Consider the following 23,373-nt stretch of genomic DNA (forward strand, 5'->3'; position numbering starts at 1 on the left):
TGCCCAATCCACGAATCTTTTTCCTTCTACCCTTAATCAATTTTTCTATTCCATAACATTATTTTCTTTTCAAAATTTCTCTTGTCTCCAAAAATGGAGAGTGGGTGATTACCCTCAAAATCTCAAAATCTTGCTTAAGAAGCTCACTCTCTGAGTTCTCACAAGTTTCTAAAAACCAAAAGGGAAAGAAAACAAAAATGCAAAAAGACTCCCATTCGAATAAGAAAAAATCTAAATTAGATTTAACTTCTAAATTTTCAATTTTCGCACAACTCAAAAAAGCCAATTTTTAAAGCGTTAAAAAGATCATTATAAAGTAGAAACTTGCCTAAAATTACCCCTAACCTCTAGGTATACCTTATGGGCTTTAGGAAACCCTATTAAACTACCCCTAGGTGTTCATTTAACCCATTTTAAACCCCTCTGAAGTTTATTTTCGGGTCAAACATAAGTTGACCACCCCAAATATTATATTCCCAAAGTATTTATGACAACACATTATTTTATTTAAGAAGAACTATAATTAAACACTTTCCCACCAAGAGACAAAATAAAACATTTAAATTTAAATCCACACGTGTCAAGTGACACAAATAAAACACTTTTACAAAAATAAAACATGAAATTGTCTCTTGTGGTTTTTACACAATAAATTTAAATAACACTTAACACTCATGCAGCATATACTGTTACGAATAAAATACAACACAAACGGGGTGTTGTCTCTCCAAATAGACAAACCCTGGCTTACGAACATACATAAGTCTAGGTTTGATTCTCCGTAATTTTCCATGGTCACATGGTAAATTTCCTGCACATCTCAATTTACACATTAGTACTTCCAAATATCCATATATAATATAATTCAATAATATAACAATACACATCATTACTTTCATACAATTTTCATCTGCACAGATTGAATACATCTTTTATCAAGCAAATTCACATAAGCAATTTCATCCCAATTCACATAAACTAAACATACATCATAGTTCTATATTCAGAGTAAAGTCCTGCAAATTCAATAACGACATCTATCATTGCAATATCATCCTATCTAACAATCATGTAGTGTTCTATCTCATAAAGCATATAAGTAAATCACCAAATCATAGCAATGTTATCCAAATCCTGAAATCATATAAGTTCTAAGTCTCAAAAAGCATCAAAATAAAGTATCCATCATAGTCTAAATATAAAATCCACTGAATGTCAGACTGAGTCGAGGTGAGGCCTCACATACTTTGCCTCTTTGCTCGGAATGCCTTAGCTCAGAAATCTTCGCGCTCTCTGAAAGTTTGAATTCATGGTGAGATTAAATGGAGCCAAAAACCTTATTTTATAAAGTCTTTTCTACTACCTACCACATTAATTGTTTGCCAGCAATGTATTAACTCAACTTTATTTGCCGGTAATGAGGGATTTTCAATTTTTTTTCTCTAACCGAGGGAATAATAGCACATGTGTCATTAAATTGCCAAACCCTCAAGATAATTTTCTTCAATTTGATGAAGAACATCCTACCGGTGGAGCATTGCTCTGTCCTGCCGGTGGAGCATCATATTGTCCTACCGGTGAAGCATTTGTTGGTTCTATCGGTGGAGGAGTAACCCCAATATTTAGATCACCTTTTCTAATCCATTGCTTTGAAAATTCTTGCTTAACCTCTTCAACCTTTTCTTTACCTTTCAAGCTAGTACTTTTGCTATCTACCGGTGTACCTTTACTTCTACAGAATTTAGCAATATGACCAATCTTGTTACATGCATAACAAGTTACATTATTTTTCTGAATAGCTTTCCCATAACCTATGCCGGTTTGTGTTTTGCATTTATTTGATAAATGACCAAATCTTCCACAAACATAACATCTTACATTCATTCTGCAATTTTCAGAGTTATGACCAATTTTGTTGCATTTGGTGCATTGACCGGTGGGAGGATTGATGTTCTGATAATTCCTAGATCTACATTCATTTACCCTATGACCATATTTATTACAGTTAAAGCATTTTCCATTGAATTTGTAAGTATTAGAGGGTCTTACCGGTTTGCTTTGATCTTGGGTATTTGTAGTACTGGAGCTTTCTCCAACTTCAAATCCAACTCCAGAAGTGTCACCTTTGGGTTTTTGATTCTTCAATAAGGTACCAAGTTCTTCTGAGCTTTTTTTGAATTTTTCTTTGTGTTGATTTGCAGTTTCCAATTCCCTTTCCAAGATCTCTTTTTGTCTCATTAGTTCATTCGAGTCATTTTGAGTATGCATCAGATCTGTCTTCAACATGTCATTTTCATAGCTAAGTCTTGTGTTCTCATTTACTGCATCACTTAGTCTTCTGGTCAATTCTTCTTCATTCTTCTTTCTGTCCTCAATCTCTTTGCAGAATCTCATAGTCATATCCTGCATTTCATTTTTTGTTGTCATGATATCTTGTTTCAATTTGCTTATCATATCATTTAGTGATTCCTTTTCATCATTTTCATTTTGCAATTTTTCACAAAGTTCTCTTCTCTTGTTTCTTGTAACAGTAAGATTTTCTTGAAGTGCCTAAATAATGTCCTGAGCTACTTTTAAATCATCTTCTAATTTGATATTTTTCAACTTCTCTGCATCATAGTCAGTAAGAGCTCCTTCAAGTTTCTTCATCAGATTTTCCATCTTTACCGGTGTCAAGATCTTCCTCAAGCTGTTAGGCTTTTGAAAATAGAGGACCAAGCTCTGATACCAATTGTTAGGGTTCCCACAAATACTAGGAGGGGGGGGTGAATCAATATCTGACCGGTAATGAAATTTTCTTAAAACTGAATATGCAGAATATAAAGTAACAGTATACCGGTATGCAAGAATTAATGCAAATAATAGAATCAAAAGCATCCACATGAAAAGAACACCATAACACAAGATGTTTAATGAGGAAACCCAGTGTGGGAAAAAATTCGGTGGGATTTGTGACCCACAATATTCACTTACTAGCCAATAAGAGAATATTACTTACAATAGGGGCCTGCACATGTAGGAAGGCCAACTGCCTAGAGCTCACTGCTCAATAAGAAGTCACACTAACTTACAATGAGGATTTACACAAATCCAATATTCTGTACTGCTTTACAATAGCATCTTCAATGCCAGATTCAGTACCGGTTCTTGCTCTGTTCTTTACATATACCCTTGACCTACAATTCACACATTAGGTCTGCCTTATAATTTTATTTTTTGCTTTCTGTCCATATCCTACAAATGCCTACAATGATCTCTTTTATATACAAGAGTCATTTTACAATTTGTCAAGTCGGCTTACAATGATAAACAAAATATTACATATCAAAAATCCTATCGGCCTCTGTGCCGGTATACATATTTCCTTCTGTGCTGGTGTACATCTTCTGTGCCGGTGCCGGTGTAGATTGATTTTGTTGATGCCGGAGCACTGTTTTGTTTGAGTAAAGCTTTGTCGGTATAATGTCTTGCCGGTGCCATAGGATTGCAAGGTTGCCTGAGTAATGCTTTGTTGGTGCCATAGGATTGCAAGGTTGCCATCAATGACAAAACCTTCAATCACACACAATGTCTCATTGGAGTGTCCATATGCTAACAAAGTTAGGTTCCTAAAAATTGAATTTAAAGAATACAGATGTTTAGTCGATTCTCCTTAGGTAACCTGCAAACACAACGAATCAATAGTCATATTGTCTTTATGCGACAAACATATTCTTTGACAAACATTTTGCAAAAACTGATTAGGCTATGAAAAATTTTGAGATAGACGGATAAACAATCAGGGTTAGTCGTTAAAATAATCAAAAAATCATGAAAATTTGCCCTTTTTAAAATTTTTTTTTTTACCAGAAAATACAAAGTCGTACAACAGTATGAAAACTCACATGATATAGGATCCCAACTCGTACAAGATAGGATTACAATTCATACGACACCTGTAGTTTGTCATTTCAGCCTGTGGTAATTGTCATACGAGATGTACAGATGAAAAATCAAAAAATCTAAAATTTGGAAAATAATAGAAAAATAAGCAGTAAGTCTTGGAGGCCAAAAAATGTAGTCTTCTACCCCACCGTGGGCACTAGAGATGTGTGTGTGAAAAAATGGTCTGTAGCTGCAAGCACAACACTTCAATTAAGTCATTATATGCATGGTTAGTAATCAATAATCAATAAGTAATAAACCATAACAAAGCGACTAATTGCCTTCTAAAAGATGTGAGTATAAGATTGCTCTCAGATTGTTATAAGTAATACCAGTGACTAGACTACACCAAGACAAAGGATTTAATCTATATGATATTAACTATATGGATGCAAGATGGATGAATAATTCAAGCAAATAATCAATTCAAGCAATAATGGATGTAAAATGGATGCAAATAATCTAAAAAAGCACAATAATCTTCAATGACTCGAGAGCAAAATTAGTGTGATAATAATCTCCAAGCATGTTCTCAAAAATCTCTGGGGTAAATTGGAATGAGAGCTGAAGACTGAATTTATAGAGAATTACCAAGAGAAAAGCTCAATTTAGGATTAATTGAAAATAATTGGGAAATCAGGTTTAGTTAACCTTGAGATAGATTCCAATTATAGTTTAATTGAAATGCATTCAAATTAGAAGTCCAAGTTTCATTGGAAATAATAATAAATTAATTCCATGCATTTGTGATAAAAATAGATAATTCTTTTATTTATTCAAGAAAAGAGTCTTTTCAATGCAATTGAACTTGTTTTTCTGAAAAGCTTTGAGTTCCAATTTTAGAGAATAATTCAATAATTCCATTTAATTGCTTTTCTGATTTCAAGTTCTAAATTTAGAAAAAGAAATAATATCTCAAGTTTGATTTCTCTCTCAATTCAATTCTTTTATTTTAATTTCAATTCTTGTTTTGTAATTAATTCCTTTTGCATATTAAATGACAAATTTATTAATTAATTAAATATGCAAGGATATTTAATAAATTAAAATGGGATAATTGATCAAAATGATATTCTTGGAAATGATTCAATTAATTAAATAAATATTTAATTAATATTGAGTAATTGATTTGCCATGTGATATTTGATGATTAAAGAATTAATAATTTGCTCAAGATTTATTTAATGTCTTTGGTTAGGACCTTGGTGATGTTGTCGAGATTAGGGGCCCATGGTTTAGATGACCATTTTTAGGGTATTACATTCCCTAGCAGAGTTGCCATTTTTGTTGTTCTCAAAAATGAGAAAACCCAAGTTCACCTACAATTTACCTATGAAGTAGCCAATTTCAATCAATGAAATACTTCAGGGCTTGGGACAACATAACAAGGATAAAAATCCTTCTACTCTTTAGGGTCTACAAAACCCAGGTGGGTGTACCTTTGATGCATAAAAGTAGACCAATGACACACAAGACAACATCAACAAAAGCAGATAGATCTCATTAAAGGTTCAAAAACAAGGAGGGTACTATAGATAGGCTAAATCTACATTGACAACTCGACAAGTTTGAACATGAGATAAGTGGAACCAATTCCACAAAATAGAAAAGAAAGATATTATGATTTGATTCTTTCAAAATGTTGCAAGTAACCTCTAACTGTAATAGATCAGTTCCTCAATCCAGGAATAGAGTCAATAAAAATAGCTACAAATGAAATCCAAGCTGTAAATCAGATCTACTGAAAAATAATCCATGTATTAATGCCTGACATTAATACATTCTAAACTCAAACAAATGATCATACATATCCAAATATTAATTCACAATTCAGAAATTTCTTCTCATCAAATTTAAATCCTTTCTGTAAAGGATACCTGAGAACAGGAATTACACTCTCTCGTGGGAGGATAAACCCAAACTCCCTTGAAGACTGGATTTATTGAATTTGAAAAAATCCCTGAAGAGAATCCAATGGAACTACATATATGCCTTACATATATGCGACCTGCAACTAAGAATTTACAACTCAATGCATCTATTCAATGACAGAAGAATGAGGACATTCAACAATTACAACCCTGAAAATTAAATAAATAGGACTGGAACCCCTCTTAGAAATCTCGCTTCGAGAATTTCTCAAAAATTGGAACCCTTACAAATGAGAAGAATTCAAAATAAGAAGGAAGAGAAGGATTCTAGATTCCATCTATTGGTGACAAGTGTCCCACTCCTTCATAAAATATTCTTTCCATCACTCCCATGGAAACCGTTCTCCAAATATTTGACAAGTTTTAAAAATGATAGAAAAAATGAACTTCTCATTTTGTGAGATTTCTAATGGTATATACTTGTTATTTGGGCAAAAAATAACTGGCCAACCATCAATCTCTCTCTGCACAACAGTCATTTAAATTTCTGCATTTTTACACTATAGTCTGAAACTATATCATTTAACTTTGACTTTTTGTTCTACACCCCGCCATGTGTCACCTCTGGGTTGGTTGTGAGTCCCTTTGTTTGCCAGTTGTCCTGGTATCTGACCACGGCTGGACCCACCTTAGGACTTGGCTCTTCTTTGTTGCTGATTCACGATTGATAACTCGCGAGCAGTTTCCCATTTTGGTATAGCGACCACCATTGATCTTCATCTATCCTACTCGGTCGCGACGTCTCTAGTTTTTTGGGTGTTAGCATTTTATGCTAGCGAGCTGGAGACTATTAATGAAATTGCTTTGATCGCGAGGTCTCGTGTTGGTTTTTTCCACTCACCCCTTTTTCTAGGCCTGCCATATGTCAGCCTCTGGTTTGCCTTTGGATCCAACTGGACGCCACCTTAACCGCCACTTCACCTTAGGTCGGACCTTCTACTTGGTCGCCATTTCGTGATGGTTAATATTTCGGACACCTCACAACCATGGTACAATGACAGCCATTGATAGTCCCAAAATTTTACTTGGGCACCACTTGTCCACCATCTGTCCCAAAATTTGGACACCTTGAGATGCGTGCACGTGCGGGGTCCACTGGGTCATGAGCCACCTCTTGCCAAAAGCCCTTATCTTTTGGACACAAAACATGGATAAGATATTGTATATAAATATTAAAGTTTTCCGCCCAACAACAAATGTGGGATAATGCTTTTGGGCATTCCCTTATCACAGTTTCTACATTTTGCATGGATGTCAACCAGGCATTTGAAACTACATCATCTGACAAATCCCTCTATCATATGCTGGGATCAACTCCAATTTTGGCGCAAGAAATATCTCCTAGCAACCATAACACTAATATTTGCAGGGAAGCTCTAAAGATGTCACCACCTGCCTTAGCCACTTGCATTAACCATCAACACATGACATATTAAACTTAACCACCGGAACTACTGTCGGCTTGTCACTGATTCGCAAGGACTAACCTTTGAGTACTTTCCCATCGCGGTATAGTGACAGCCACTAGATCATTTAGAAACTATTCGATCTTTAAATTCCTTCACTACTTAGCCACCCTTACTTAACCGTCTGGCTTAACTGTCTGCCTGAACCACCTAGACTAGCTCGCCGCTAGTGGTTTGTCACTAGGTCACGATGAATAAAGTTCTTGCAACTTTCAATTGCGGTATAGCGACAGCTGCTAGATCAAAAGAGACTCACCCAACTTTTAAGGACCCCGACAGATACAAAGGAAAAGACTTAGAACTTAGGAAAACTTTGTAAAATATTTCAAAATTATTCAAAACCCACCTAAGCCTAAACTTAAAAGGGCCCCATTTCAACGATGCGGTGACCCTTCCACTTAAGTGGAAAAAGTAATGGGCAAATAGAAGTGACATGGAGATAATTCAACACAAAGGTTTATTTTTTATTTTTAAATGGTTTTGAAATGCCAAAAACCCTAAACCCTTAGAACCATAAACTCGCAGACAAAGGTGAAATTTCTGAATTTCGACAGACTTTCAAGGATAAAAGGCAAAACATCGACATTATCCAAAACACTGATAACATCAGGGTCGCTAGAAGTCGATCAATATCTTTGCCTCTTTTTCTAGAAGATGAGTCCATCTAACTGCTTGAATCTGCAAGAAGAAAGCAAGTTTCAGTTCCTTATCCAAAATATTCAAAATTCATTCACTTCGAGACTTTGGGGTTCAGGAGTCCCGTGGTAGGAAGTTTTCCTTTTAAAATAGGGTCTGGAACTCTGGGATTTTGGGGTTTCAGGCTAGGTACACATGGATGAAGTTCATAACTCTGGGGTTCTAGTGTTCCGGGCTAGGTATGTGTGGTGGAAGTCCAAAACTTCAGGGTTCTAGGGTTCCAGGATTGAAAGTTTAGGCTCATCTTGGGACTCTGGGGTTTCGAGCCAAAATAAAAGATACTCAATAGGACTTGAGAAAGATGACTTATAAAGGTGGACATCGGAACTCTGAGGTTCTGGGCTAAGTGGGAGCATGCCCTGTTAACAAAGGATAATGCAGAACTCAGGGATTTTGGGGTTTCGGGTGGGGACAAGCAATCAACTCAGAACTTCGGGGGTCTGGGGTTCTGGGGTAGGAAGAAGAAAAGAACCTAGAACTCTGGGGTAGGAAACTTAGGGCACGCGTGAACAAGAAAGAAACCAAAAAGAAGAAGACAAATAAAACCTGCAAAATAAGAAAAAAAAGAAGAACTAACCTAAAAAATAACAAAGAGGGCAAGAAAAATCATTGACCTGGTGAAACGAAATGCCTAAGAGCACAAGGAAGGTTGGAGGTTCGGAAGCTCGCAATCGAGAGGCAAGGAAGAAAGAGATTTGAAGGTGGAATGCACAAATGAGCTTCAAAAAGCTTACTATTCATATTTATACCCTCCCCCAAACTCGTCCGCACAAACGCTTTAAATAGGACCTTGGGACTTCGGGGTCCTGAGGGTTTGAGCTCGACGACCAAAACACAAAACAAGACACTTCACCTTGAGACTCCAGGGTTCCGAAGTTCCGAGGTGAAGAAAGGTAAAGCAAGAACACAAGGATCAACCTCAGGACTCCGAGGTTCTGGGGTTGATCAACAAAAACAACCAACCAAACACTCAACCTTGGGAGTCCGGGGTTGGATGGTTGAGAAAACACAACACACCTTAGGACTTTGGGACTCTGAAGTTTTGAAGTAAAGAACAAAAAAACATAAGACACAGAGACCAACCTTGGGACTTCAGAGGTCTTGGGTTCCGAGGTGGACAAAGCAAAGAAACAAAAGGAAAGAGACCTCAGGACTTCGAGACTCTGGGGTTCCAAGGTTAAAAAAAAAACAACCAAAAGAAAAAAGAAACACAAAGCAGAAACAGGGGACCCATATTTTGACACAAGGAAACTAATAGGGGATAGATATGCAGGGCATAACAAATGGCGACTATCTGGGAAAAATGACTCTAGGCAATTTAGAACTTCAGAATCTTTGGTTAACCTGATGCCTAAGGCTATTATCATTCAAAAGGGTGTATAAGAGAAAAGATGAGTGAACCAATGAACAAACAATCAAGTCTAGAACTAAACATGATTAACTCTTAAGTGTGTGCATATGATTTATTACTCCATTTTTTTTAATCATGCAAATAATCAGAGAGAACTGGGCACAAGCTACATAGGTGAAGCCAACCAATGTGTTTCATGCAATGTTATCCTAGGCATAGCTCTACTGCCAGTCGGGCATCTATAGCCCTGATAGATATACCTTTGGTTCCCATCAAGCAGTGCTCCACTGCCAGCTAGGTGTCCATAGCCCCAGCAGAGGTTACTTGAAACACCCATTTTAGTTGCTTTAAGAAGATTTTTTCTTTTCTCTCTTTTTTTTTTTGAAAACATTATAGAACATAGAATGACTTATTTCCTTAATAACCTTTTAAGCAACTTTTCAAACATTGTAGTTTGATTACTAGGTTGGGAACTATAGTGGATAACATGAAACATCCTGACTTCGGATTTTTTACTTGAAAACCAGTTTATCCGATATCTTACAAAACTTTCTGATGCATCTTAATGTGATGGTAGTGTTGAGTTTATCAAGCTAGCCTTTTCCAATTGAAGGTCAAGAACTCAAATCATATTTAAACCATTATATACCACCTTGAATGAGTATAGACAAAGGTTTCAAAATTAACCAAATGACAATGAAGTCGTAAACAGAAAAGAGTCGAAGTCTCTCAGAATTTGGCAACATGTTATGCAAAGGACAACCTCCTTTTAGAATCTTTGAGAACAAATATGTATATCTCGATACAACGAAAAGAAAATGAATGAAATGAAACAAACAACAAAACAAAAGGGAAACAAGCATGAAGAAAAGCAGAAACACAACAAACATGCAAAAACCCAAACAAGCAACGAAGCAAATGAAACAAAACAAAAACATCTAAACTACTATATACAACAGGTCAAGCTTCACTAGGGGTTAATCGAAGTAATGTTTAAGGAATTGACCATTGACGGGAAATGGTATAGGTTCTCTAGTCAAAGAGGTTAACCTAAAGGTGTTCTCCCCTAAAATTTTGATTATTTGGTAAGAACCCAACCACAACCTTTCAAACTTGTGGTGATCACCTTTCTTCTCCTTGGCCTTGTCCCATAACAGGACTAAGTCAGAGATCTAAAAAGCTTTCACCTTATCCCTCTTGTCAAACCATCGCTTAACAATGACTTGGTGCTTGGCAAAGTGTTGTAGAGTATTAATCCTTTCTTCATCAAGTCTTAATAAATTTAAGAGGTGGACATCTACCTGATCCTCAATTTCAAGTTCTTTCATTAATTGGAGGACCGGTATTTGTAAGTTGATTGGGAAGACAGGGGTTTGGCCATAAACAAGGTAATACGAAGAAGCTACCAGAGCAGCTTTTACTTTGGTTCAATCATCCCATAAGGCATATCTCAACTGATTATGCCAATCCCTTGGATTTTTCTCAAGTAGCTTTTTAATGACATCTAGGATGTTCTTGTTTGTAGATTTGGCTACTCTGTTACCTTGTGGGTAGTAGTTGGATGAAAATTTCAATATCACTTTATATTTGTATGACCATTGCATCAATTGTGCAAAAGTAAAAGCAGGGACATTGTCACATACCAAAGCGAACGACATACCAAACCTAGTGATGATGTACCCTTCGATAAATTTCAAGACTAGCTTAGCAATAGCATTTCGACACGCAATGGATTCCGTCTACCGGGTGCAGTAATTTGTCATGGTAAGAATGAACTTATGTCTTGCAAACGAGTTAGGATTAATGACACCTATGAAATCTAGCACCCATTGGGCAAAAGGTCTTACCTCAAACACTGGTTGGAGACGCATGGCGGGATTCCTCTCCCTAGAAGCTGCAGTTTGGTACATGTGAAAGTGATGAACATTCTCATGAGTATCCTTAAATATACCAGGCTAGTAATATCTAGCCTTCAAGATTTCATGTGCAGTGGCATCCGCCGACCCATGACTTGTACCATATTTCCTATGAAATTCCTCAATCATGTTACGGGCTTCTTGATGATCAAGACACCGAAGGTAAATACCTTCATAATTCTTTTTATAAAGTGTTGAATCCTTGATCATATAATTGGCACTTTTGAGCCTTAATGCTCATCTTTGCATGGCTATCAACCCCTTAGGACACCTATTATTCAACAATATAAATACCAAATCTATGTACCATGGGTCTTGAGTGAATGACTCAAGTGTATAATTTTGCCACTGGATTTGAGGGATGTCAGTTTCCATGGACTGAGACAATCCTTGGCCTCAGACCAACTTCACTGGATGCATCTCTAGATCAAATTCTTGTAATAGTGTCATCCATTTCCCTTGATGTTCTTCTAGCTCAGACTGCATGAGTAATGACTTCATCGCTTGATCAGGGACAATCATGTAGATTTTACTCCTCAGGATATAATGCTTGAAATTCTTGATTGCTCTCATCAATGCAAAAGCTTGTTTTTCAAGAGAAGAGTATCTAACCTCAACACTTTTGAAAGAAGAGAACATAAATGCAATGGGTTTCTCATCCCCCACTTGCCTGTGCATAAAAACAACTGCTCCTGAGTGTAACGAAGCAAAAGAATATATGTAAAAATATAGAGTGTAGTCAAGGCTGGTTAACACAAGAGCTTCGGAGATGGATTTCTTGATCTGGGTGAAAGCCTCTTTTTCTTCAGTTGTTCATTCTGCCTTAGCCTCCTTCTTCATCATTTCATTTAATGGCTTGACTATCTCTGTAAACCCAGTGATAAAATTTCTGACAAAATTGATCTTCCCAAATAAAGATCTCATCTCCTTTTTACTGTCGGGCATTTGTAACTTCAACAATACTTCTACCTGATTTGGGTCTATAGATATCCCCCTCTCAAAGATTACATGACCAAGTAGCTTTCCTTCAGCCACTCCAAATACACATTTCTTGGGGTTAAGGGAAATCCCATATCTTTGACATCTTTCCAGTACTTTTTGGAGGTGTTCTAGGTGATCTTCTCTGACCTTGGAAAATATAGTCAGGTCATCCATGTATATGATAATACATTTACCAATCAGATCTTTGAAGGTCGTATCCATTTCTCTTTGGAAGGTCGCTCCAACATTAATTAACCCAAATAGAATCCTTCTGTATGCATATGTTCCCCACTTTGTTGTAAACATTGTCTTCATACGATCCTCATAGTTCACCAAAACTTGGTTATATCCAGAATAACCATCTAAAAATGACATCATTTGTGAACCATTTACTATTTGTAGTACTTCATCCAAAGAAGGAAGCAGGTAATTGTCTTTCTCAAATGCCTTGTTGAGATTGCAAAAGTCCACACAAAGCATATTTCTCCATTCTTTTTCCTTACTAGTACCAAATTGGCGACCCAAGTAGAATGTCATACCGGAAAAATAATATTGGCAGAGAGCAACTTTTGTACTTCCTTGAAAATCAAGGGTTCTATTAATGAATTAACCGGTTGTTGCTTTTGCCTGAATGACTTTATGTTAGGTTTTAGGGGGATAAAATGGGTGATGATCGATGTATCGAACGTTTTAAAATCTTCGTACCCCTATGCTATTGTTGGAAAATGCACACTCCAATGAGAAATTGTAGGTGATTGAAGGTATTGTCATTGATGGCAACCTTACAATCATGTGATACCGGTAGGCAAACTCAGGCACCGACGCCGACAGACTCTACACCAGCATACAAAACACCAACACCGAAAAGGAAGAATACCAACACCTTGGCCGACAACAATTTTGTATAAACATATTTTGTAATTAATAGTAAAATCTTTTGTAAGCCGACATGGCGAATTTTAATATGACTCATATATGTATGAGATCATTGTAGATCATTTAAAAAATAAGAGGATGTGAAATATGAATAGAAGGTAGTAGAACTAATGTGCAAATTATTAGGTCAAAGGTTTATGTATGTGTCAGAGCTTAAACCGGTACTGAATCTAGCATAGCAGATGCTAATTTGAAGCAGTACAAGACATTGGATTAGTATAATCCATTTTTTTAAGTCAGTGTGACTTCTTTTGTAATTGAGCAATGAGCTCTAGGCACTTGGCCTTCCTGCATGTGCAACCCCCTATTGTAAGCAGTAATATTCTCTTATTGGATAGTAAGTGAATATTGTGGGTCACAAATCCCACCGAGGTTTTTCCCACACCGGGTTTCCTCGTTAAAATATTGTGTTATGGTGTGCTTTTCATGTTGTGGTTGTTATTCTTATTTGCTGCATTATTTTTGGTTTACCAGTACACAGTTTTAATATGTTTTTCATGTTATAAGTTGAGAAAATTATATAACCGATCAGATATTGATTCACCCCCCCCTCTCAGTAACTTTGGGAATCCTAACAGCTATTATATCAATGAACTCTTTCAAGATTTGTAAATATTTTTTTCTTTCATTTTGAGTGCAAATCTTCCCAATATAGACAATCCTCTCTTGGCCTTCTGGACCAATAATATGTGGCTTGTACTTCCTGACATTCGAATCCATTGTTAATCTCTCTTTCACCCTGGGATTAGAGTCAAAAAGTCTCTCTAAGGTGACCATGCCTTTAGGAATAACGTTAGTTGGTAAATCCATAATATCAGCATCGTTTCCAACATCAAGATCATCCAATTTATCTTTCTCATCAATGATTTGTTCTTCGAAAGCCCTTGAATTGGAAAGAAATGATAGAATGTGGGCATCATCCTAGAAATCTTGAAAGTGTTTGATATTATCAGGTACAACTAGTGTGGAGATTAACTCTATGGAAAACTTCTTCAAAGGGGATTGGCTCACTAGTTCTAATGTACTGGCGGCTACGACCAATGCATCCAGTATTCTATTTACTTTCCTGGGTACCAGTTGAATGTCGAAAGCATCAAAATCCTCAATCAAATCCCATACTCTATTCCTATATGTTGCTAACCTTTTATCGTGACATGCATATTGGCTTTGCACTTGTTTGACCACCAACTCAGAATCCCCTTGTACTTTCAAGCATTTAGCTCCCTTCTTATGAGTGAGGAGTAATCCTCTAACTAGGGCCTCATACTTTGTCATGTTATTAGTACAAGGGAATTGGAGCCGGTAAGAGGATAAAAGGGTTTTCCCTTTTGGTTTGGTTAACTCTACGCCTGCTCCACTACCTTGCTTAGATCTTGACCCATCAAACTTTAGAAGCCATATTTCATCTTTTGGTCTCTTTACATTTTTCACCTTAGGGTCAATGATTAGGTTAGCTTCCGAAGGAGATTCTTGTCTCTTGGATTCAATATCTTTCAATACTTGAGGTTGTTCTATTACTGGTTGCAAGAACACTTTAGGGGTGTTAGGATTAGTGTGTTCCACTTGAGGTTGCACTTGAGATTGTGTTTCTTCATTCTTATGCTTAGGTAGGATATCCTCATTCTCTTGTTTGACAATCTCACCGTGAAGATCTCCTTGTTGCATTCTCTTGGCTGGGAAGTTTTACTCATAAGATCCATTATCTGGGGCACTACTCCCTCGCAACTTGGAATTTGAATTTCTTCCATGTTGATGATATGATCAACATCTTCGTATGGAACCGGGCTCATAAACTTTGTAATCTCATTTTGACATGGGATACATGACATATCTGAGTGCTCCTCATGATGTATCCAACACCATTTCAGAAGCAACAAATCTTGTATTTTCATAGTATACCCCAACAAACATATCTGTTGTTTTACCGCTGCAATGAAGCCTTTGACTTGCCCTCTATATGCAGTCATGTCTGCTTGAAATAACTGGAGAGGAGCCAGTGCAAAGATAGTGAGGATTTAATTGACTCTATAGACTCCTAGACTTACTTCAGTGTATGCCACCTCATTGGGAGCGCCATAATCTATCACTAACTTCTTCAACTTAGGTTCACTATCGATTCAAATCTGGTTGCTTACCCGCTTCCATGGAAGCCATAAGTATGTAAAACAAGTTGAGAAATATCCTCCCAAACTTTTTGACCAATCCATACTAAGGAGCATCCCATATACCTCTGGAATATCCACCACTTGAATGTCAATGTAACGGGATATATGGGGATCAACACCCAATTGGATGTATACATCTTTTAATTCTCTGATTATATTAACCTCAGTCTTGTCTAGTTGTACCACCTTACTGTTTGCACATACTGGGTTGAGACCAAGCTTCTGACATATAGAGTAGGGCATTACGTTTCCTGAAGCACCTGAATCTACCAAACAGTTGTGTAGATTCTTTCCACATATCCTCAAACTCACTAAAAATGGTGGATTCTCTATTGCATCACTACTGATGTTGGCGTTGACTTCATTAAGCTCAGCCATCTTAACCTCATTGCTCTTTGACTCTAACAGTTCCAACTTCCTAAGGAGAGCCCTCTTTTGTTCAGGGCAATATCTCAATACTTCCATCAGGGACATAGTGGTGGCAGTCCTCTCCATCTCCTTGGTAACATCAAATGATCCTTTCAGAACATATTCTTTCCCTTGAGCTTGTCTAGGGCATGCTCCTTGAAAAGCATGAGGAGGGTGAGGATTGTTGCTTGCATTCTCATCAGGAGGTACAAATCCACCCTTCGGCTCCTAAGATTGTAGTTTTATCTGGTCTGAAAGGCCTGAGCATCGTAGACACATGGTTCACCTTCAGCTTCAACCTGAAATTCTTTGCACAGGAACGTGTCAACCAACATCGTGGTATTAACTTTATTGGGTTTGTCATTAGAGCAATCTTTTGGTTGAGAATCAACTTGAGCAATCCTTATGATCTTCTCGAACTAAGCACAATTAACCTCAAAATGCATAGCTGTATCATGCAACCTACACCAATTAGTTAGCAAATTCATATCCGCAAGGTTAACACTTTGTGTGTGGTTTGGGTTATCTTGTGCGTCAGGGTGATCATGGTTCACCCCATTGTTGTTTGGACCCGTGTTCCACTTCCTATTGTAAAGCTTATTGTTATACCTTTGATTTTGGTTCTGGTTGTTGTAGTTTCGCTGATTATTATATGGTTGGGATTGGTTATACCCTCCTAGAGGATTCATCTTTAGTTGAATCAAGTCTAAAGTTACTTGTGAGATCATTTTCTTTAAGGCTTCTACTTCAGCAGATATATGAGATCCTTGATTCTCAGGCATCGTAGTTGGAGGTTGGTTTGTTGTGTGAATATTACCAAACTATTTATTTCCCCCTTGTGCTTGACCAGCATATTGTGTTTGAGTGGGGGGGGGGTTTTGGTATTATTTTGCCAAGCCAAAGCTTGGGCAGAAAACTGTTGATTCACTTGAAGTTGGGGTGCATAGATTGGCACCAAGTTCATTGTTGGGGCACCTACAGGTAGAGGCAAGGGTATGCCAAGGAGTTGGTTGTAGTTCCCTTGATTCACCCCTATGGGTAGATTATATCTGATCCCTCCTAGGGTTTGGTTCAACTCATGGTTCATTCTAATTGCTAGTGCGAAGACTTTTGCCAAAGTGTCTCTTTGATCTTGGGGAACACTCTTCTTAATAAACATAGTAGTCTAAAGGTTGTTAGCTCTTAGGTACGAGTCGATTGCTACATTGGATGCTACCTAGTAAGGATCTTATAGCCTCTTGAATACCCTTTGGAAGCTAGTATTAAAATTTGTTAAAGGCTCATTTGGTGACTTCTTAAGAGAAGCGAACTAATGGTATAGTGTTCCGGCATCTACGTACACTCGGAATTGATCGATGAAATATTTCTCTAAGACGTCCCAGTCTATGATAAAATTTGCAAGTAGGGTTAAATGCCAATTGTATTCATTCTCCCCAAGTGAATATGGGAAGAGTCTGCATACTACATCTTGGTGTTCAATATGGTTATGAATGACCACATCTTTGAATGCTTCAATATGTTCATCAATAATTCGTCCCCCCAAATAATAGAATTTGCTACAAAATTTATCCGGGTTTCTGGGTAGGTCATGTATACCCCCTGGTATGGTTCCTAGTGGTGTGTGGTCTTAGTTAAAGTAGGCCATTGAAGGCGGTGACAGTGGATGATGAGTTACAAAAGGTGCAGCGATAGGCTGAGGACTAGGAATCAGTTGATCTTCTGCATTGAGTATGGATGACTGCAGTGGTGAGGTTGTTGAGGGTTGTTTCTTAGCTTTATTCCTCTTTCTCCAAGTGGCAGGTCCTAATTCTACTAAGTCGGATGGTGAAGAACTACTCCTAAGGACTCTGTGGAATCTCTCAGCAGAGAAAGATATGTTGGGACTCATTAAAATTGAGTCAAGTTTTGAGGCCCATTTCAAAAAAATTCTCTGCATTTCCAAATGATCATAAAATGAGTCAGTTTGAATGGCCTAGTTAGAGAGAGGGTAAAATGGAGCTAGTTGATTTGCAAAGGGTAAGGCTTGGGAAATGTGTCTTATGCCTTCCATTTGGCCTATCCAATGTGTTGCAACTTTCAAAACTCAGTTTGGATAAGTTTACCAAGTACCCATTTCAAGGGGTGAGCTGAAAGTGCATTTTAGGTGCAAATGCAGATTTTATTGAGTAGCCTACTTTGAGCACCTATAACTTTTTCCCTGTTGATCATCATGAAGAAATTCAAAATGGATTAAATTATATGCATAAATGTGAGTCATCATGAAAATTTTCAAGTCTTTATGAATCCATTTGCTTAGTTTTCCAAGCTCGAACTGTTTGTAGTTTGTATGTTTTGACAAGTCCCTGTTTCAGGACCTAGTCGGAGCCCTGTTTTGCATAAGTGTAAAAGTTGCCTCAGTGAATGGCATGTTAGAATGTTTATTCCAGGCTATTTTTGGTATAAATGCCAAGTTATGTTTCTAGTTTCAAGCTCCTGCCAATCCGTTTGATCAGTTTTCAAAAGGGTTCATTAAGCCATCTATTTCAGTGATCCATACTTTCATTGTCGTATCAGTTAAAGTTGCCATTTTCATGAGCGCACCATTTGCACCCAGTCATCCTTTTGGTTGAACTGAGCATTCCAATTTTTGATATGTACTTCAAGGTACCTATTTCTCAGATTTGAGGGTCTACGTAGATCTTTTGATATTTTTAAGAAAGGCATCATGAGTTGCCTGCGCATTGACTTCATTAGGTCCGGAGTGCTGACAAAGCTAGTTGGTCATTTTCTACAATTAAACTGCTTGGTAGAGTTCATGCTTGTATATTAGAGTACACACGTGTCAGATGGCGAGGTCCATAGAGGTGTTTTGACCGGTTTGAAAATTACGTCTTCACGATTAAATGCGAAAATGTGGCGTAAGTGCCTGAAAGTTGCAAAACTCAGTTTGATGATCCAAAAATGGTGTCGATCGATTCTAGAGGTATTTTTAAGGTTCGTGAGGCATTTCAGAGGTCATTTGCATGAAAACAAATTTTTTTTTTAGTCAGACCCACTTTGGGGTCCAACATTGCTCATGCTCATGCATTGATTTTGTTAGCAAATTGGTTTATTAAGAGATGACTTCGTTTCATAATGTGGGCATATAACTAAGAGGCTTTTATGGAAATTTATGGTTTTGAAAATTGGGGTCAATATGTCATTCATGAAGCTCATTTATCTCAATGATTTAAATGTGATAACAATGGATATTATCACTGTTGCTTATCAATTCCCTTTCCAGAAGTTAATATAAGTGTTGATGATACTTATGAGATTACTAAGGAAATTGCAGAGACAATTGCTCAGGAAATGAGTGAAGCATGTGGAATGGGAAATGATGCAAACATCAGAGAGGGAAAGAAATTTGAGGAGAGCACAAGTAACAAAATAAAACCCTTGTTAAGGAGAGAAGATACCAACATGGATAACACTTGCAAAGATATTTCAAAGACTAAAAATAACCATGAAAGGTGGGGTAAATTTGTTGAGTATTTACCTCAAGCTTGAGAACCTTCAAAGATCTTGGTGCTAGTGAGGATATGCTTTAGGCCTTGAAGACTCAAAGCATTTTATGTCCTTCACATATAGAGGCAATGGAAATCCAGCGAATGCATATTGGCAAGGCTAAATCCACAATCTTTGCTAATATCCTCCGTCTACGTGGTCCTTGCAAGGCGCTGGTTTCAAAGTCAAATTCTTTAGGCAAGTGCTGATGGCGTGAATGAGGTGTATTGCATAGCTCCTTTGCCAAAGTTTTCCCTACAAGCGTGAAGGAAAATACAAACATGTTCAAACAAATACAACTGGCAGTGCACGTGGGCCATGAAGCCTCCAAGCCAATGTAATCTCCTGCGTGGTTAATGAAATGAGCATGTAAAACCCGAAGCCAATGCAAACAACAGTTTGACCCTTTGCATGGAGTTTTGGTGAGCAGCATTTGACCAAAGCAAAGACAATTAGCATTATCATTCCCTACATAGAGGCTGTTTGGAGGCCACATGAAACTTGTAGCAAGTGCAAATTGGCATAAGCTTCACGTGGTATGGTGGAGGAGTTTTGCAGAGCTCCCTTGCCAGCATCTTCCCTCCCCTATGTGGCATGGTGGTAGGGGCCAGCATAGAAACCCTCTAGCAAATGCAGTTTAATAGAGCCTCCCTCCTCCAGGCACCTAGTGTTTAAAAAAGAGTACAATATAAAACTCAGAGCAAATGGCAAATGTAGCAGTCCAGCATCACCCCACGTGGAAACTAGTAATGGAAAGGTGGCATGGCTGAATGCCATTCTAAAACTCTCAGGCATGATGCAATTCATGAGGTTTAAAATGTGAAGCCTGGGCGTGAAGATGGCATGGAGGAGATTACAAAAAGCTTTTAGCTCTCTCTATGTGGGCTTGTGTAAAACTAAGTGTAATTGCCATTCTAAAATTTGAAATTAATACAGTAGGCAACGAAGAAAAGAGGTGTTAAAATCTGTTGATAAAGGCTCTGTAAACTTTCAAGCAAACTGTGTATGACTCTCTTCCCTTTGCATGGAGCATAAGGTAAAGAAGCATCATTAAATTTAAAGCAAATGCATGTGGCAGGAAACACCATTAAAACCCAGGGGGTAAGCTCAGAAATGCATTCTCAGGAAAACGCATTATCCCACATTGGCTGGGGAATGGGACTTTTTGATGTTTAAAATCAAACTTACACCCATCTATAATGTCAAAGCCTCAAGAGGCTTTTAATAGATGGTGCCGATTGGGCCTTCAAGAGGACCCCACATGTGTGGGTGTGGATCCCAAGGTGACTAAGGAGGCTGATAAGTGGCGACCAGGTAGACTCTACGTAGGCATGGATCCTGAGGTAGCAAAGTTTTGTAGAGAATGGGAGAGTTAAAGATCGAGCATGTTGCAAGGAGATCGACGGTGCACGTAAATTTGCAAGCCAAAGATGCTCGCCGGTTAAACCTTGTGAAATAGTGGAAAGAGTTAAAGATCGAGCAAGTTCAGGAGATCCAACGGTGCGTGTTGATTCGCGAAAGGAAGATGCTCACCGGTTAAGCTTCATGAAATGGTGAAGGGTTAACAAGCATGCAGATTTGAGATGATCCGACGGTGCGCATTATTTCGGAGCTGAAAGATGCACGTCCGTTAGCCATCACGAAATGGTGAAAGACAGGTGGTAGGTTCAGGTGGAGGTCCAACTCGCGGGTGTCGCTGAGGTGGCGATGAGGTGTCAAACAAGCAAGTAGATGGGTGGCGTACAGTGACAGTGATGAGGTAGTGAGGTGTCATCCTAGGTGGCACCTAGTGGACCCTATCGGTAAATCAGAGACTGCCATGTGGCGGGGCGTCAAGCCAAGAATTAGAGAAAAATCAAAGTTAAAATCAAGTTAAATATATAGTTGAAAACTATATGAAAAATTGAAAAATTTAAATGATGTGCACATAAAGTGGATTATTTCGCCCAGAGGTCCATTTTTGGTCAACTAGGCAAGTATTATATATCGCCGGAAAGCTCTCAGGATGAGGAATGCAGCTATGGAGTTAGTTTCAACAAATATAGGATATTCCGAGATCAGTTTCCATAGGAAGGAAAGAAAATATTTTTCAGTTAGGAAAGAAGGGACACTTGGCAATTTCGGTTGCAGACCGAATCTTTTTTCCCTCTCCTTATTCCAATTTATTCTCATTCTAAGGGTTCCATAATTCTGTGAGAGTGGCTCCAATTTTCATGGCTTCATTCTATAGATCTTTTTAGGGTATAGAGGTTACAGTGTAGTGTTGTAGATGTGTTTTTTTTTAGTTGCAGGTCTTACTTGTGTCAGGCATGAGTAAATTTCCCACATTATTGTCTCTGTGTATGTATTTCATTATTATGAATTGAATCCTCAAGGAGGATGAAATTTGTCAATTTCAAGGAGGTTGTGTGATTGTTTGTGGGTATCCTTCAAAGAAGGTTTTAAACTCTGTGATCAATCATGTATAATGGAATGTGTCCCAGATCTGATGATGTTGTGAATAAATTGAGTAATGCAATAGTATAAGGTAATAATGCAGGAATATTGTTTAAGGAAAACCAATTTGTGACTAGGATACACTTTTGCAGTTCTGTGTGTGACTCTGTTGCCTAATGAACAAGGCACTGGTCTTGCAAATTTGGGGATAGTTTTAGATTCACAAATTTAAAGAAAATCTTTTCCCTTCGTGTTTAGGGGTTGTGTTGTATCCTTCCCAAGTTCTGTTTCACCCATTATCTATACAAGATTTAGCCAATCTAAATGTGTTATCTAATTTGTTGAGCTTGTGGAATGGTTTATCTGCTTCATTGATGCTATCATGATGAGTAAATGAGTTTGATTCAGTGCATCAAAAGGGTGTCCCCCCTAGGTCTAGTAGAACCTGAAGTGCAGGAGGATCAATTAGGGTCCTATGTTATGTTGTCCAAGCCCTAATGTTTTTCATAGACCAAAATTGTCCATTTCATTGAAGGATTGCAGGTGTACTTGGGTTAACAAGATTTGGTGAACAACAAAAATGGTGACACTGTTGGGGAAGATATGAAATGTTAAGAGTTTCTGGTTAAGAAAATTTGCTTTATATAATGTTGAGATTATCCCATTCGAGTCACCACAACAAAAATGGCGACTCTGCTGGGGAAGTTGAATAGAAATTGCCTAATTTCATCTAGCCAGTCTGTCCATTATATATGCACAGAGTTTGAAATTGATTTTATGGTGGAGAGAATGTTCCTTGTTCTGGATCTATAAAATGATATGTTTTTCATGTCATATTTTATAAAAGAGTAACAGTAAATTCATGTTGCTGAGTTGTGAGCATGTCCTTGTAGCTTTATGCAAACTTTTCCCCAATTCCTTATTTGGGTGGCGACTCTGTGGTTCATGCTAGTGTTGAATGTCCTTGCAATTAGTATTGCACAAGGTTTTATGGTTCCATATATAGTACAAAGATATGAGTTATCAATGCTAATGTAGATTTACACATTAATTTCTTCATCATAAGAGTTTTATAGAAAGTGTAGTAGTAAGATACACATAGATTTGTTGTTAGTTTCCCAAATCCATATGTTTGTGGCTTGGAAGAGTGTTTATTGCAGCGAGATTGAAGGAGACAATGGAGAATTAAATATGCGTTGAATGGCATTCTACTGTTTAAAATGTCCTCTATGGAAGAGGTGGTGACTCCGAGGTAAAAGACAGTGCTGAAAGTGGAAGTTAATCTTAAGATTTACAAGTCTTACAGTTGCAAACACCTAGGTATTTTCAAAGGTTTCAATGCAAGACATGTCTTCTGAAAATTTGAAAGAGCAAAATAGTTTCCCTATCTAGTGTTTTGCACTTTGTTGAAAGGGAAGAAGATAAAAAATATTTGCATATCCAAAGTGTTATTAAGCCTCAAGATCTTATATGTTTTCCTATGATATGCAAGTATCCATGAGTTTTATGTCAAAAAGTGAAGAAGATAAATTTGTAGCTTGACATATTTAGAAGTTGTTGAATTTTGGTGGGGTTGTTTATGAAGTTTGAGAAGTCATAATGTGCAGTGAGTTATTTCAGCCCCAATCTTATTCACAT

Source organism: Cryptomeria japonica, chromosome 3, assembly GCF_030272615.1.
Source record: "Cryptomeria japonica chromosome 3, Sugi_1.0, whole genome shotgun sequence".
Lineage (NCBI taxonomy): Eukaryota > Viridiplantae > Streptophyta > Pinopsida > Cupressales > Cupressaceae > Cryptomeria > Cryptomeria japonica.